The sequence below is a fragment of the Manis javanica genome, chromosome 17 (genome assembly GCF_040802235.1).
Source record: "Manis javanica isolate MJ-LG chromosome 17, MJ_LKY, whole genome shotgun sequence".
Classification (NCBI taxonomy): domain Eukaryota; kingdom Metazoa; phylum Chordata; class Mammalia; order Pholidota; family Manidae; genus Manis; species Manis javanica.
This window is the reverse complement of record NC_133172.1, coordinates 1,576,069-1,593,480: the sequence shown is the minus strand read 5'-3', so window position 1 is coordinate 1,593,480 and position 17,412 is coordinate 1,576,069. Positions and strand designations below refer to the sequence as shown.

The 17,412-nt window shown below is 49.8% G+C and overlaps 1 long non-coding RNA gene across 1 annotated transcript; it reads left to right on the top strand.

Annotated features, from left to right (window-relative positions):
• The first annotated feature begins 982 nt into the window (after nucleotides 1–982).
• Nucleotides 983–14,182, top strand: LOC118973831 (uncharacterized). Its single transcript, XR_012126955.1, has 3 exons — nucleotides 983–1,157; nucleotides 9,218–9,314; nucleotides 10,810–14,182. It is a non-coding gene; the product is annotated as an uncharacterized lncRNA (long non-coding RNA).
• Nucleotides 14,183–17,412: the final 3,230 nt, after the last annotated feature.

The window sequence follows — 17,412 nt, the reverse complement described above, 5'->3', positions numbered from 1 at the left end:
GGCTATACAGAGAGCTGGGCCCAGTGCTCTGGGCGGAGGCAGAGACCTAGTGCCCGACCTACCGCAGGGAGAAAAGCCAGGTAATAAACCCTTTCATCCCAAAGAAACGTTCTACTGCCATTTCTTTGGTCACACTGAATCCATAGCGGACTTGCCAGGGGCTGAAACCCATTGGCAGGACAGGGTTTTACCCAGCTTTATTCCCACAGCGGCAGGTCAAGCACTAGTTTCCTGTCCACCTCAGAGCGAGTCGGCCTGCAGCAGGCCGTCCCTCCCTCCGGGCCCCTCCGTCCCTGTCTGCAGCACTGCTGCCCCTCCAGCCCCCGCGCTCCTGCAGCCGGGCAGCCCGAGCCCTGTGTACAGAGTCAGTAATGACTCATTGCCCACCGGGTGCGGTGAGCAGGCCACCGGGGTCCGGTGAGAATCCTGGCCGTGGGAACTTTAGTTTTCTCCACACCCCCTAACTGGGTGTTGGGTTTTTACTTCTCTTTGAAATGTTCAGTTGCACCTCCGTATACATTCTTCTCTGCATGTGACATGTTTCCGGACAAGATAAGGAAAGAAATTCCCATGGCTTGTAAGTAATGGAGACCAGATTTGAAATCAAGTTGTTTAGAAACAAGCTGATGGGCTTCAAAGCAGGGTAGTCGGATTAAAAAAAAAAAAAAAGGCGGGGTTGGGGGGTTCTCAATGCCAGAGGCTGCCTGGGCACCGCTCTCGTTCACGGAGTCTTGCCCCAGGCTCCTTGTAGGCTTCCGGCCGGCAAGGCCAGACAAGGAGCCCGGGCCTCCTCACTACCCGCCTCCCCTTGGCCCTGCAGCGATGGGACACGAACGCGCCAGCCATTCGCGCGCCCTGTCCCTGCAACCTTTTCCCTGCAGTTCTCTCCTTGTCATTTTCGTGTTCTGACAACCTTATCTTTTCGTCCTTTAACTGTATTTGTTTTTATCGACTCATGACCTGCCTCCGCGGCTCTCAGTGGGGTCTGCGCCCGCGCGCCCCGAGGAGAGCATCGCCTGTTTACTCTGGTCCTCGTCACCAAGGCGAAGGGCTTCCCACGCAGATTTTGATTTTATTCTTTAATCGGGAGACGTTTCACCTCCTTTCCCAGTTTTCCAGATGGATGGACAGAGGAAAGAGCAAACACAGATAAGTTGGTAATCTGACTTTTTATTCTTAAAATCTGAGAAATGGAAAACCCTCTGAAAACCCCAGTCGTGTTTCCCTGTTGAGGACATCTCACAGTTTATGTGCCTCTGAGTATTTAGCGTTCATGGCCGTTCAGATATTGTGGGACCTCGGTGTTAGGAATACAGGTGGAATTTTCGAGACACCCGTGTGTGCGCCGTGGGGCCCCGGCAAAGCGCACAGACTCCAGACAGAGCTGTGGACACCAGAGGCGATTAGCTCCGTCGTATTTATTCAAAGCCAGTTGGGTCTGTGTGTAAATGCATTTATTCTAAATTGTTCTGGTTTTGTTTTAATTTGGAATAAATATGTTGTAACAGAACAACCGAATGGTCTCTAAAGACGGTGAAGTGTTCCTGCCCCCCACGGCCGTCCCTGATTAACAGCGTGGAAGACATTCTCCACTCTTACCCCTTTCTATTAAAAGCACATGCCAGCCTCACCTACACCTGATTTTGCATCTATTACAATTAGTAAGAATTACTGTTTTGTAAATAATCACTATCAACTCAGCACACAAATTTTCCTTTTTAAGTGTTTCCTTGTGGTTTTTAACTTGCATCTTGACACGATTGCATATACTGTGTACTGACATTTGCTGAACCGTATTTGCCAGCCAGGCACTAAGTTCCTGTAGGCTTTCTTTTATTTGTTCCTCCCAAGAAAACGGTGGTGGTAGATTCTGGCCTCAGGAAGGTGAGGTTCAGAGGCGTGAAATTACTTTCCTAGTCACACGGCTGAAATGTGGCAGAGGTGACCCTAGACCCTGGTTTGCATACACAGACACAGAATTGAGTTCTGGGCAGGATTGTTTCGGTTTGTTTTGGGCTCTGTTTTGCTTAATCATACCTCATAAGCATGTGTCCATTTTTTAATACTCTATTCATTTATTTTTATTTATTTATTTTTTGGTTATCATTAATCTACGATTACATGAGCGACATTATGATTACTAGACTCCCCCCATCATCAAGTCCCCTCCACAGACCCCATTACAGTCACTGTCCATCAGCATAGTAAGATGCTGTAGAATCACTAGTTGTCTTCTCTGTGTTGTACAACCCTCCCCCCCTACATTATGTCTGCTAGTAGTAATGCCCCTTTTTCCCCCTTGTCTGGGGGAAAAAGGGGCATTACTTTTACCCACCCCCCAGTCCATTTTCCTTTGGTAACTGTTAGTCCATTCTTGGGTTCTGTGAGTCTGCTGCTATTTTGTTCCTTCAGGGGTTTTTTTGTTCTTATGCTCCACAGATTAGTGAAATCATTTGGTACTTGTCTTTCTCCGCCTGGCTTATTTCACTGAGCATAATAGCCTCTAGCTCCATCCGTGTTGTTGCAAATGGTAGGATTTGTTTTCTTCTTATGGCTGAGTAATATTCCATTGTGTATATATACCACATCTTTATCCATTCATCTACTGATGGACACTTAGGTTGGATCCATTTCTTGGCTATTGTAAATAGTGCTGCGATCAACATAGGGGTGCATCTGTCTTTTTCAAATTGGGCTGCTGCATTCTTAGGGTAAACTCCTAGGAGTGGAATTCCTGGGTCAAATGGTATTTCTAGTTTGAGTTTTTTGAGGTATTCATTTCTTCATTAAAAAAAAAAACACATTGATTTCAGGACTGCTATATACCAGGCATGGGGTCTAATCAATACAGTGGCTACGTGCCTATAGAGGGTTACCAGAATATGCCACCCCAAAACGTGGCTTATTTTGAGCTCAAGGCCATTTGGGAACCAGCAGATGCAGGAGAAGCATTCCAGTCTCGGCTCAAGAGTCCCATCTCCCTCCGAGTGACCCCTGTCTGTGGAGAAGGCACTGAGTTAAATCTGCGTAACAAACTTTACCAAGCAGCCCTTGTTCACCTTGTTTTTCCTGGCCACCTTCCCGTGACTTGCTTCCCCCGCGCAGAAGCCTGAAACCCCCTCCGTTTGTCGGTGTGTAAACCCAGGTTCTAGCGGGCCCCCTGGGTCACGCATCCGGCTTTAACTGCTCGCATGTGTGCGTGCAGGATGCACAGCTCATAAACTTCTGTTGGCCTTTCTCTTGGGAACCTGGCTTGGGCCAGTCTTGTTTGCAGGGCGCCAGCTGGAGAACCTAGGAGGGCTGGGAATGGTATTTTTCCCTCCCCTACACCGAGAGGATAGAGCCCCCGGATTTGGGACCCGTAGAGCGTTCTCAGTGACCGGCAGCAGCAGGCCCTGGGTGAACAGTCACCCGCGGGCGGCAGCTCCTGCTAGACCTGATTACCTCCTTTCCGTCTTTATGGGTGTGAAGTACTTCCAAGGGGAGGGCAGTTGCTCTTCACGGGAGAATGACTCTGTGGCTTTTCGCATGTTCAGAGCTGTGCGTCCATCACCACAGTCAGTTGTACAACATTGTCACTGCCCCCAAGGAGAGGCTCTGTGTCTTCAGTTACCACCCTTAGCCATTACACTTGCCCACCCTGAACAGTCGCTGCTCTTTCTGCCTCTAAATTTCTCTGTTGTGGGCCCTTTGTGCAAATGCAGTTGCACACGATGTGGTCTTTTCCAACTAGCCCCTTTCACAGAGTCCAGTGTTTCTGAGCTTTGTCCAGGTTGTAGTGGGTTAGCAGGACTTACTTACTTTCTCTGGCTGAGTAGTATACCCTGATGGCCTGGGCCACATTTGGTTTCTGTACACATCTGCTGGCCGGTGTGTGGGTGGTTTGCACCTTTGGGTCACTGGGAATAGGGTTGTCATGCACATGCATGCACGAACTTCTGCCTGAAGCCTGTTTTCAGTTATCTTGGGTCCTGACCTTTCAAAAGAGAGAGAAAATGAGTACACACACTCACCCCTTGCCCATGAAATCTGGGATCTGAAGATTGAGCGTGTTTGTTCTGTTGGGGAACACCTGTGCGTGAGCCCACTAATCTGCATTTGCTGAGCCCCTACTTGGCACTGGGCCGTGGACACGACAGTGAGCAAGACAGAGAAGGAGCCCAGCCCACGCAGGCCTTCGCAAAGAGGACGCTCTTGGCCCTGACACGGGGAATTCTGGTCCAGCTTCCCCTGGAGGCCTGCGGGCGGGGCAGGGGAGGGGCAGAGGCCTGGGGGCTGCTGTCACCTTTAGGAGTCCAGACTGGCATCATGGAGGATGGGAAGCTGACAACACCAGGGAGCAGAGGAAGGACTCGGCAGACCCTGAAGAGTGGGCCCCCTGAGGCAATCCTGCCGGCCTCTGCAGGAGGGCCTGGGGGAGGGAGGGAAGGGGCCGCTCTCCCACCCACACCCACCCCATGCCCTCCTCCCGTCCCTCTGGGCCAGGGGTCCCTAAGGCTGCCAGTGGACACCCTCCGCGCAGAGCCTGCACAGGCCTGAGGGGCCCTGTGGGTGCTGTGACCCCGTCTGTATGATGGGGCTGTGCACCGGGGGCACCCCAGCTCTGACTTCCTGTCTTCTCTGCTGCCCCCCGAGAGAGACCTCATCCACGGGCACCCCATCTGTGCCCATGCACCCCGGGTGGCTCTCGCAGCCCTCGGCTGTGCTCCCTCGTCTGCCTTGACCTCCAGGAGAGCTGAGCCACCATGCCCACCCGCAAAGCCTGGGGCTGAGCCGCTTCCCCACCGCCCCGCCGCCCCCGCCCCAGCTGTTGTTGCTTTGTCACCTTTCTCAGCCCAAAGGGAGAAAGCAGCTCGTTTGGGCTCTGAAGTCTGGATTCTGGTGCATTTTTTCATGTTTCTCAGCATTCAACTTTCTTTTCTTCTCTGCCTCCGTCTCCCACTCCTTCTCTCTCTCTCTCTGAATGCTGCCCTGTACCTGCATTTCTATTTTGAGGGTTTTCTTCCTTTTTGACCCCTCGGCATTGTGTGCGGTCAGTGCCTGAACACAGATGCTGTGCATGTGCATCTTGCTGTATTTTGCTCAGCTGCCCAGTAAGCCTCACTCATGGTGGGCTTTCCCCTGCACCTGATTTTTCAGTGTGTGTGGAGACAGACGCATTCACGTTTCCTTTGGTGTCCATGGCTTCTTTGTTGAGTCAAATGGCATGTTCCCCACCATTATAAAAATACCCATTATGTTGTCTTATGGGAAAGCAAGTGAAGGAGCTCACACACATTCCAGATACCCCCTTCCATCCTTGGCTCAGGGTCCCTCGGCAGCCAGGTCCTCAAAGCAAGCCCTGGACCAAAATGTGAACACAGGAGAGGGTCATGGGAGGCAATTATTCCTGAGAAAGAAAACGAGCGATCTGAAAACTGTTAGGAGGCCAGCTGGGTCCCAGTTGCCAAATGCAGCCCCAGGGTAGCTTCCTGCCATGGACGTTCCCCCTGGTCAATGGCCATAAGTGTCTGGCCTGGGTCCAAGTTCCGTGCACATGGACATCCAACTCAGGAAGGGAACTGTTTCCCAGAAACAGCACAACATGGCCAGGATTCGGGAGACATCCATACCTGAACCATAAAAGCATTTACTACCGGCCATCTGTTCATGGATGTGTCCCCGGGCCGCGTTTGCAGCTGTGTGCTCTCTGGTTTTCTGAGGTGAAGCTCTTGAGACCTGGTGAGATGGGCATTGTCCCTAGTGCCCACTGAGGCCCGTGTCCACAGGCGGCCTTGTGAATGAAGGGTTTTGCATGTTGGCTCACAATGGTAATCCACTCCTGGATGTGTTTGTTGAACTGAAGTACATAAACACTGGATTGATGGCTCAGACAGTGAGCACATTCCCACTCCTGTTCCTCTGTACCTGACTTTATGTGTCCTTAAACGCATGCGTTCAGAGGAGCCATGTGCCTACTGTGGACAGTGCACAGACCCGCTGCAGGGGGGTCCCGTCGCAGTGCAAGCAGCCCTCCTACCTCCAAGCCCCTCCTGTGTGAATGGCTGGAGCTCCCTCTGCTTGTCGTAAAGAACCAGTCTGCATCTAAAGGGCAGTAGAATCTGTGAGGTGTCCTAAGGGTGGGACTCGGCTGGATTTTAGTTTGATACGTCCGCTCTGATGCTCATGAGGAAAATTAATTGAAGACCAGAGGTGGGGGATGGAGGACACCCGAGAAGAGGTGGCTATAGGACACTGGGGAGAGATGACAGAGGTGTGGCGGAGAGGTGGCAGGCAGGGAGATGGAGAGTCAGGTCCATAAGCAAAGTTTTTCTGTGACACGCTGACTCGTTGCTGCCGTCTGTGGCTGCTTTCAACCCCATGGCTGCACTGAGTGGTTGAGTCAGAGACTGAATGGCCCACAAAACCTAAAATACCTACGGTGTGACTACAGAAAAGGTTGGCCCACCCCAGGCACAGAGTCTCACGGCCCGGAACTTCATGTGGACCCAGCTTCGAGGAAAATTCCAGAGCTTCCCACATAGCCAGGGCCCCCAGGTTCTCTAGAGGACCTCCGACTCCCCAGGCCCACAGGCTGGCTAAGGAGGGTGGGATTCATTGTAAGAGCAGCAGGATTCGACGGGAAGGGTCCGCAGGGGTGGCCTGGCCGTGTTTCCCTCTGAGAAGGAAGGGTGCCTAAGGGCTGCTTTTGCAGTGCCTCGAGAGTAGCGGATGGAGGAGTCCGCATCTGAGGCAGAGTCCACAAGATGAGGGGACCCGTCATGTACGGGGCCGTGGAGAAGGCAAGTGGCCCCCTTCTTCCAGGACAGATGTAGGACAGCCTCAGGCGAGGTGAGTGAGATACAGCGGGGTCCTAAAATTCATTCCAACGGCTGCTTTTATTCATCTTAAAGACGTGGCTTCCAGAACATTTTAAGTTATATACATAGTCTGAATCATCTTTCTGTTGGGCAACGCTGGTCTGAAGGGAATCTGACCCAACCTTCTGATCAGCTAGGTTTCTTATCAGTGATGTGACCAAGTTTGAAATATGTTGAGTCTGAAATTTTTTTTCTTTTTAGTGATGTTATGGAGGTGAAATTCACATATCACAAGACGAACTATGTTAAAGAGAACAGTTTGGTGGCATAGGTGCTGTCCTGATGTCGACCCTCACCTCTGTCTAGCTCCAGATATTTTCAACCCCCCAAACAGAACCTAAGTCCACCAAGCGGTCACTCCCCACCCATCCCCCGGGCCCTGGTGTCAGACTGTGTGCGGAGCTTAGAAGGAGGTCTGAGTGGGGAGGCACCCGGAGGCAGACGTGAGTGTGGAGAGGGGCTCTCCGGCAACACAGGGCCCCGCAGGAGGCCTCCCCGGTCTGATGGGAAATAACGGGGAAGACTTACGTACCATGGTGGATGTGTAATATATAAAACATGTGACACCGCGGGTGTTAATGGGCAGTATGGGTGGGTGGTTCTCAAACCTGACCTGCATTGGACACGCCTGGAGGGCTCATTAAGCTCTGGCTGAGCCAGGAGATGTGGATTTCCAAGTTCCCAGGGGACATCACGCTGCTGGCCCTGGCGACCACACTTTTCCCGTCGCTGCCTGGAGAGATGATGGCTCATCCCTATTTCCCTCATTTATTCTCCCTTTTATTCCTTCATCCTTCTCATTCATCTTCCACCTTTGCTCCCAGGAAATTAAATTCCCTGAGTCATGCCTTTCGCATGTCGGTAGGATTTTTAATGGCCTGGAGCTGCTCTGGAATCAGGAGGCAGGGCAGGGGGTGGCGGGCACCTGTCCTCCTGTGTCCTCCCCGTCCCCCACCAGCTGGGTCAGGCGCTCTGCTTTGTTCTCCTGGTACCTGCAGTGCGGGTGGCAGGCTTATTCGTTGCCATGGAAACTCCTGGCTGGCGTGGGAGGGATGCTTCAGAGACTGGGATTTTACAGGCTCTAGAGGGAAACATGTACGGGTTCAAAAGAATCCCAGCATGTAGTTGTCATGTCCGTATGCTTCCTGAAAAGGCAGGAAGTCTAATCACACCAGGAGAGCAGACTCCTCACTGAGGGGCAGAGATTGGGGGCGGGCATGGGGGTCCAGCAGAGGTGTGCCCATTAACAGCCCTTGTTAATCAAGTTATGACTGGTAGAAGTTTAAACAATGCCTAAAAGCTGAAACAAGCAGAGATCATGTCCAACAATCGCAAAGGAGAAAATATCACGGAACACGTATTGACCCCTGGAGGTACTAAATCAATCGGTGGCATGATTTGGTGGCTTCCTTCCATTATGCAACAGCCATGCTCTTGGCATGTATTCATGTTGAATCTTGGAGCTTTGATCCATTCATTTAAACGGCTGCCTAGCATGCTATTGTGAGAATCCTCTCTATTTCGAGTTGACCCTTGAACAACTTGGGGCTTCAGGAGGCCAGCCCCCACCCTGCACAAAAATTCATGTATAACTTTTGACTCCCCACAAGCCTAACTATGAACAGCCTACTGTTGATTTTATGGTAGTAAGTGATAAAAAAAAAGACTAGTATCTACATATATTTTCCACATCCATGACATATATAACTTTTTCTTCATTTCTTCACTATTTCCATCCAGGCTATCTGGTTTATCTGCAAGTTTTTCAAACTGTCACAAATCTCCCAAAATATTTCCAATATACTTATTGAAAAAGAAAACCCGTGTGTAAGTGGGCCTGTGCAGCTCCCGCCCATGCTTCTCAGGCCCGTCGCACACACCCGTGCTCCTGTGGGCGAGCATCTAGGGCCCCACCCCCACCCCAGGTATTTGCACTCTCAGGACAGCACTGGAAATTGGAACACAAGTATTTGTCAGATAAGTGATAGTTGCAGTGTCCGTTCTGGTACTTGTCTCCTTGCTCACTTGGAGAGTTCTCCAGGGTGTGTGTCCAGTGAGGGAATCGTAGTTTTAGCTTCCCTGGATATTACCAAATTGTTCTCCCCATGGGGAGTTTGTTTTCTGTTTCTCCCATTAAAAGGAGGCCCCACGAGGGCAAGACTTTTTCTATCTTTGGTCTCTGTCGTGTCCCAGTAGTTTTTGGAGTGTCTGGTAGTTGGTACGTACTCAGTACGTTTTCTAGATAAATGATGAACGGTTGAGTTATTTTGCCCAGAATTGGAATTGTGCCACATATGTGAGCATTTATTCTTTTTCATATAACATACTCTCATAACATTAAATATTTTTTTCAAAAGGTTTGTTTTTAAAGAATTTGCTGGAGACACCCTTGGGCATGCGTTCCCGGCTTGTTTTGATGTTCTCGCCCTCACAGACGTCATGACCCGCATGCAGGTAAGTGGCTTTGTAGGGGTTCAGAAGGGCAGGCATAGATTCCCAAAAGTGGAGTGATTGGACCAAAGGACACATGCATTTAAAATTTTTATAATCCTTGCCAGACATTGGCCAGGAAGGGTGGGCCATGCCCCAGCCCCTCCGCCGGCTGGGGCGCCAGTCCCTTATCCTGGTCTGCCTGGTGGGTGGGGGTAGGGGTGGGGGGCAAGTGCTGTGTCATTCTGGTCTCAAAGTCGGGGCTTTGGAGCCCAAGGGAGGTGTTACTGAACATCTGACCAGGAGTTGATCCTGGGTGGGTGGCGCCTGAAGCTTCACAATTTGGGGAAAAGAGCACAAAGTGACAAATGTGAAAACTTGGTGCAAAAGTGAAAATTTATTTAGAATGAGTACAGAAATCACAACGAATCACCCAGAATACCACTACATTGCTCAAATCCCATAGCGTATCATGAAGTCTTAACATGTTTTACTACGGGCTTAACACACCTCATACAGTACTTTTTCTCCTATGTGGTTTTTTGGGGGAGGGGGAGGGACGGGTGCTGCAAACTCATCCATTACTGCTTCTTTTAAAAACAATTTTGTAACATAATTTTTGTGGGAGGGAATAGGAAGACAGGGTAGCCTTCGTTCTAGGATGGCTAAACAAAAAGACAATTACCATGTGATTCCGCTTCTGTGAAGTGCTGGAGTCGTCAGATTCACCGAGACAGAGTCGGGTGGTGGTTACGGGCACGGAGGTCGGGGTGCACAGCTGGTGTCTAGTGGGTGCAGAGTCTTGGTTTTGCACCATGAGAAAGTTCTGGAGGTTGGTTACACAACATGGACATACTCAACACTACTGAACTGTACACTAAAAAATGGCTCAGGCAGCAGATTTTATGCCATGTGTGTTTTACCACAATGAGAACATTTCTTAAAGATAAGATGACCCTGAAGAGAAGATGGTGTAACTGTTGCAACTCACGAAGACAGTGAAGGAGCTCAGACCCTGCAGAGGATGAAGGGAATGCACCGCAGACACATGTCCCTGCAGACTTATCAGCGTCTGGGAAGATAGTTGCCACTTTTTGCTTTCAGATTTCAGAACAGCTGCACAGTCAGATACCGACTGAGAATGGTGTTCACACTGGGTCACGGTCACTCTGAGCTTGATTTACTTTGTGGAATAACGTCTCCAGTGGATAGTTGAAGACTATCAGAGAGTGGCCCCCAAAACTCTCAGGTTTTTCCAGGATAGCAAACCCACAGCTCACCCTCTGCTCAAGGCCTGCCTTGTTCGGGGTCGGCTTTGGAACTGGGCTTGTGTTTGGCTTCTGGCTTAGAGCGTTTGATTTTCTGCTTCGTGTTGTAAACATTGTCCCTGTCATTTTAATTCATTCTTTGTGTACAGTTTCGTTCAAATAAGGCACATCTGTTTTCCCACCATGGACACAGTAACAGCTCCTGTGAAATTGTTATCTGAGGATTAAATGCTCCCTCTTGTCTGGCACAGCGTGCTTTTGAGTGTTGCTGCCATCCAAGGAAGACAGCCTCCTGCGCTCTGTGTGAAGGCGCCGGCCCGTCGGGGGCCTCCGCGGACTCGCCCACCCTGGAAACCTCTGATGCAAGTAGTGCTGGTCTCCTCGAAAACCGCCCACAAACAAAACTTGAGGCTTCGGAAAGACTAGCCTGGCTGCCCTAATAAACTATCATCACTGCATATTCAGCAGATTCTTTGTGAATACTTTTGAGATCACATTTTTTGGGGGAAAACAACCCCAAAAACCAATAACAGTATTGAATGGAGTTTGGTTCATCTGACAGATCGTGATGAAAGCGCACGGTCCTTATTAAAACCAGCAGATATCACGAAAATGAAGCTAGCGCCAACCTCCATGCACAGTTGTGGTGACCCACAATTTGGGGTTTTTATTTGCTATCATTTCCATTTTCTTTCTGCTTTTAATTTCTTATCTGGAAGCCCTCGTCCTTGTAAGAAGAAAAGAAAAATGTCTCCTGCAGTTGTTTTCATTTTCTGTTATCTGTATCCCTTTGTCACGAGCCTTTTCCTTATCACCATGATTTTGCCTAACAGTGTTTTGAGTCACTCTCATAACCTCAAGTGCCTGCCAGGTTCCTTAATTTCAGACTGAAATTTGGCTTCTGCTAGCATACCTCCCTTTTTTGGCATATTTGAATTCTGATGTGATTGATAATTCTGGAAAAATATATACAAAGCTGATCTGAAATTGAATCGTACAGAAGAGCAGTCCAAATGCTTTTCAAAATTGCCATTATGTTCTCATTGGTGGTGATGAAAAATTGTGCCCTCAGACTGCCGTTCCACCACAATGACTAATGGATGGACAGGTCACTGAGCTTGTGCGGGTGCAGTGTGACCGGAGCGCCTGCTTCTGTGGGTCACTTCTCTGCATCAGCAGGAATGCTGTGTGGCATCTTGGCTGGAACCGTGAGACATCCTCAGGACCAGGTGAATCAGACATGCATCCTCACAGGCAGTCTGACTGTTTGTCAGGCCAGACCCAAGCAAACAGGGAGTCTGCTCAGATCTCTATCACACTTTCCCAAGATGTTGTAATCATAAACACCGCCCTAGCGGGTTCCCTGCTGACAGAGAAGAGCTTGTGTCCTGACTAGGCGGTAGTGAGAGCTCAGTTCTCCAGTTAAAAATGCTACACGTTTTGTGTTTAGAAGATTTTTCCCACAGATCAGCTCCTGCTCTGCACCTTTCAGACCCGATTTCTTCCTCACAGTTGTCAAGTTCCTGGTGCCCTGCACCATAAGACATGTTCCCGGTGTCATAGGCTTCTTCACACATTTGACATAGGGTTGGCATGATACAGTATTTCTGGAGCTGTTTGTACACCGGTATGGTTACTAACAACTTTATAGTTATTTACCCAACTGTGTAATATTATGTATTATATATATAACCAGATATATCGATACAGCCTTGTCTACATCTCTCTATATATATTACTTTATAATAACTAATAACAGAAATAGGGCTGCCGGATAAAATTTGATTTCATGTGAACAATGAACACTCATTTAGGACAAGTATATAGTAACCACAAGCTCCAAATATTGCACAGGACGTATTTATACCAGAAGGTATTCACTGTTCGTTTGAAATACAAACCCAACCGAGTATCCCATATTTTTGTTTCCTAAATCTTGCATCCCTGAACATACACATTTTCCACTCAATCTGCCTCCACTCACCGTGCCCTTGGCTAGGGCTCAAAACACCCGTGAGCTCCTCAGTGCCATCTGATGGAAGGGTGTTTTTAAGGACGAAGGCATCAAAGTAGAAACAGATGGTGATTTCAGCCAACTACATTTAAAAATCTCACTTTTGCAAACTACAGAAATGTACCGCTAGACTTAAAGAAGAAGCCAGATCAAAGCTTGGAGCTTAATCTTCATTGTAAATGAACACAGTGTGAACTGACATTTCAAGCCCCACCCCATACCAGTTTCTCTATTTTGGTGTTTGTAATGGGTTGACTGTTTCCTTGTGCGGAGCTGAGAGAAGAGGGCCATGGACCCTGTCTCCGGCCCAAACACTGCCTTCCACCCGCCCTCCACTCCAGCTGAGGCCCCGGGCACAGGGAGCCACGGAAGGGGGCAGGCATGAAGGGGGAACGGGGTTCACGTGGGACAGGAAGTCAGTCATCCCAAGAAGAAGCTGTTGGAACGTCAACCCTGAGCCCAGGCGCCAAGTCAAACTACCCACCTGGAATCCTCCCCTGGATTCGGGAGCTGGAAGCTGGACAGTGACACACACTCCCGTCCAAGTCCAAAGGGACCAGTTTTCTCAGAAGCAACTCGGTGTGGCCTCTGTTCTGCAGACGCCTGTCCCTGAAGCCCTTCCTTCCAGGCCGGCTCCCTCCCTCTGCACCTCTCTCCCCTCAGCTCTGCCACCCTGGAGAGACCCTCCCTGACCTTGTCATGACCCTGATCTAGTTTTCCTGTCAGGACATCATCATCTGTGGCTGTTTTCAGCCCCCCTCCTCTGCTAAGACGGAAAGTCCAAGAGATCCAAGACTGGCTGGTTTCCACGAATCTCCATCTCTAGATGGTGAGAGAGACTCTAGGAAAACTCAAAGAGCAAATCGTGAATGCAGTGGAACTTTCTTAATGAAGCAATGCCTTTCCCGGGCAGAGGCTCTGCCAGGGTCGGTGTGTTCCTGTAATTCCAGCTCCCAGCACTGAGGAGGGGCTCAATCCATTTTTATCACAGGACGGAATGCATGAATGTATGAATGGAGGGAGGTGACGCTTATATCACTAGAGGTTGTAGGAGATTGGTGATTTCTAACAGAGAGACCCCAGAGAAGCCAATTTAGTTTTGTTTTGCAAAGACCCTGTCTCCTGGGCCAGGCTTCCTGCAGGAGGCTGTGCCCGGAGGCCCTGATGGGGGTCTGGGCCCTCCCCCCAGCCCGCCCCACCCCCACGCAGGCTCCTGCAGTTCAGCTCCTGCTCCTCCGCTCTTTCATCCGAGAGCTTTGACGCAGTCCTGCGCTTGGCTCAGGCTGTTGCCATGGAAACTGTCCCTGGCGTGGGCCGGGAGCCGCGCTGCTGAAATGGAGAAAGAGCCGGAGAGCTGGGAATTTCCCAGCCTCTAAAGGTGGTTCACTCTAGACGCCAGCTGGTCGACCCTGTAGCCACTGGCTGTCGGTGGCCACTGAGCACTTGAAATGCGGCCGGCCCGAGTCGAGATGGCTGTCGTCGTAAAACACTGGATTTTGAGGAGTTACTGCAAAAAATAATCTTTTTAAAATACCTCATTAAACATTTTGGTATTGATTAGGTTCACCTATTTTATTGTATTTGATTTTTTAAATTAAAGAGGTTACTAGAAAACGAGTGAGTTATGTGGCTCAAATTCGTGGCTCTTCTAGAGCGCATGTTCGGGAACAGATGGGTGAGGGAACTGTCGTGGGCAGACACCGGGATTGTTGTACGCGTACTGGGTTCTATCCGGCTTTCTTCCTCAACTTCCTAATGAATGGTTGGCAAAGATCTTAGTTGAAGGGTTTATAGATACTGTTTTCAGTTGTGATTAAACTGGGAGTTATTACAGTTCTTCAACCCAGGCTTTAAGATGCCATTTCTATTTTTAAAAAGGAGGCACCTTCGCTGGCGGTGAAACCGGGTCGCCGCTGCAGCCGACACCCTGTGCGCCTTCTGCGCGTCAGCTGCCACCGCCCTGTGCACATCACCCCACGTCGCCGGGCAAACGTCCCTGATGTTCATGTTGACGGGTTCCCAGAAGCAGCTTTCCGAGTCCAGGGCGTTCACGCGCACAGACGCTCTCGCGGCTCCCACGAGGGCGGTGCCCCCCACGCCCCCACTGCCCCGACGCGCCAACTCTGGGGGGCCTCGCGGTGCTCATCTAAGTCAGAGCAACGGCCGTCCGTTTTGGTTTCGACCTCCGGGCTTGTTATTTTTAAACTGGTAGAGCACGTAACACATAACATCGAATGTAATGTCTTACATTTCAGAGAGTGCAGGTCAGTGGTACTAAGGGCTGTCACGCTCCTGGGCGGCTGCCACCCCCCACCTCCAGGCCTCCATCTTGCGGAACTGAAACTCTGTCCCCGTTAAACACTAAGCCCCAGCCCCCGGGCCCACCACCCTGCTTTCTCTATGGATTTGGTGACTCCAGGGACCTCACAGAGGGAGAGCCATACAGCACGTGTCTTTTTAATGACTGGCTCTTGTCACTGAGCATCATCCTCACAGTCCATCCGCGCTGTAGCAGGTGCCAGACTTTCCTTCCTTTTTACGATGAACGATATTCCCACTGTTTGGATGGACCACATCTGGTCTGTCCATCATCCGTGGATGGAAACTCAGGCTGCTCCCCGCTTCTGGCTGTTGTGAATATGCAGTTCTAGTTCTTGATCACAGGAAGGTGGAGCACCCTTTCCTGGTGCTCCAAGATTCTGCAATTTCTCTTTCATGAGCCGCCTGTGTGAGTCCTTTCCTACTTCCCTAATTTGATGTCCAACGTTTCCATGAGCATCGTTTGGATATTGTCGATAGAATTCCTCTGATTTTAGAGGATACAATGATTTCAGCCAGGCGGTTATTGTGATAGGGGTTTTCGTGTACTTACATCGTTAGTGTTTATGGAATAAGGTTTAATACTCTTGGACTTCGTGTTTGCTGGTGTTCATGCACTGTCTTGAGTAAGGCGGCTCCCACCCATCGTCACAGGAGTGCTCCCCTGCATTGTGCTGGGCTCCTGTGCAGGCACCGCCCTGCTCCTCCCCGTTTGAAACCCTAGTCCTCAGGGAGGTCCAGGATCCCAGTGTTGCAGGAGGGATCTGGGCCGCATCTGGGTTCAGCTGGGGCACCTGTCTAATTGGAAACTTGTGGACCTGGGAAAGAAGCACTTTGAATGTTGCTTCCTGGCCCAATCATCAGATTATATTTTATTTCAAAGACTCCCCATGGTTCATGAGCTCAGCGCTCGGCTATAAACCAAACAATACATACATTGCCTCCCTAGCAGGAAGTGGTTGGATTTCGTGGAAATAACTCAGTGTTGACCTCTGTTCTGAAGGCATGAGTTTCCAAATCGTGAAAATATTCAACACGAGCCCACTCTTCTCCAGACTCTTTCCTTCCATGTTCTTCTGTCTTAACTTTTCTTAGTTTTCTAGGATGAAACCCTGGTCCCCTCTTCTGAGGACTGGGTGCCTGTCTTGGCTGCTGGCCCCAAACTAACTGCTGCTCGTGTGTCCACATTGCAAATGTTTACACACAACAGCCATCTGGTTCCAGATATGCTGGTTTAAACCAAATCACCCAATGCGCTGAACCATACAATGCCCGGTCAACCAGAAGATTCTGCTCCGTCGTGCGTGCACATGCATACATTAGGGCAGGCACATATTTTCAAAGACATGGTTTGCACTTTCCTAAAGGCAATCCTGAGTCAGACATCATGCAGAGAATCCCAGCGAGGCAGCCCAGCCCCAGGCCAAGTGCGTCCCCCACCTCCCCCAGGGCTGCCTGGGAGGGGATTGTGGAGGACGAGGTGCTGGCAGGAGGGGACAGAGTCCTTGTGCGCAGAGCCACGGGCACCCACTGAAGAGATCCAAGCAGGGGAGAGACGCAGTCAGGTGCCTTGGGGTGGAGAAAGGGAAAATAGTTACGTTTATATACATATACGTGTATATCTGATACATGTATAATTGTATAATATATATGTATATTACACATACTTATCTAAATGTGTGTGTATGTATAATAAATGTATATGTTAAATACAGCATACAATAAAAATAGTATATATAGTCAAATACATGTATTTTACATATGTATGCTTAAAACCAGTAACTGGTCAAAGAGAATGAACATTTTTAAGGCTCTGGACTTTTCTCCCACTGACAGTCTAGTGAAAAACATGGGTTACATTTTACTGTGTTTTCTAGTCTTTCTTCTGTGCACGTCTCCACGTTACAGTTTTACACGGAATTGGTGTGATTCTTTCTTGGCAGTCAAGCATCATTTTATTTAACGCATAAGTGTTTCCACATCATGAAACACTTTACGACTTTATTTTGAGAGAGAAAAAGAGCTTGCCTGTTTCTTGCCCCAACCCTGGTTTATATTCTGTTATTTTATTTTATCGTGGTAAGAACACTTAACACGAGATCTACCCTCTTAACACACTTTTAAGTGCACAACCCGGTTTTGTTGAGATCTCTAGATCAAGCAGTGTGTGGAGTTGGAAGTGTAACCACGCCTCTGGTGTGGGATGTGTGCGGCATCCCAGAGGGAGATCTGGGCCGAGGGCAGGGCTGTAGGATGAGCGGAGCCGGGGAGAGGATGGCGCTGCCCCGTGAGCAGGGAGGGGGGAAGGGCCACGCGCTCCGGCCACCGCGTGGAGGAGCTCAGCGAGAAGGGCTTTCCTGCCCACACGGAAGATGCGAAACAATGGGGCCATATTGTGAGCGCAAAGTCACTACCCAGCTGAGCACACGGCACTTCTCCAACTTTATTGTGCCCACTGCTCATCTGGGAAATCCCCCCAAAAATGCAGATTCTGTCTCAGGGGTTTATCAGTCCGCTCACG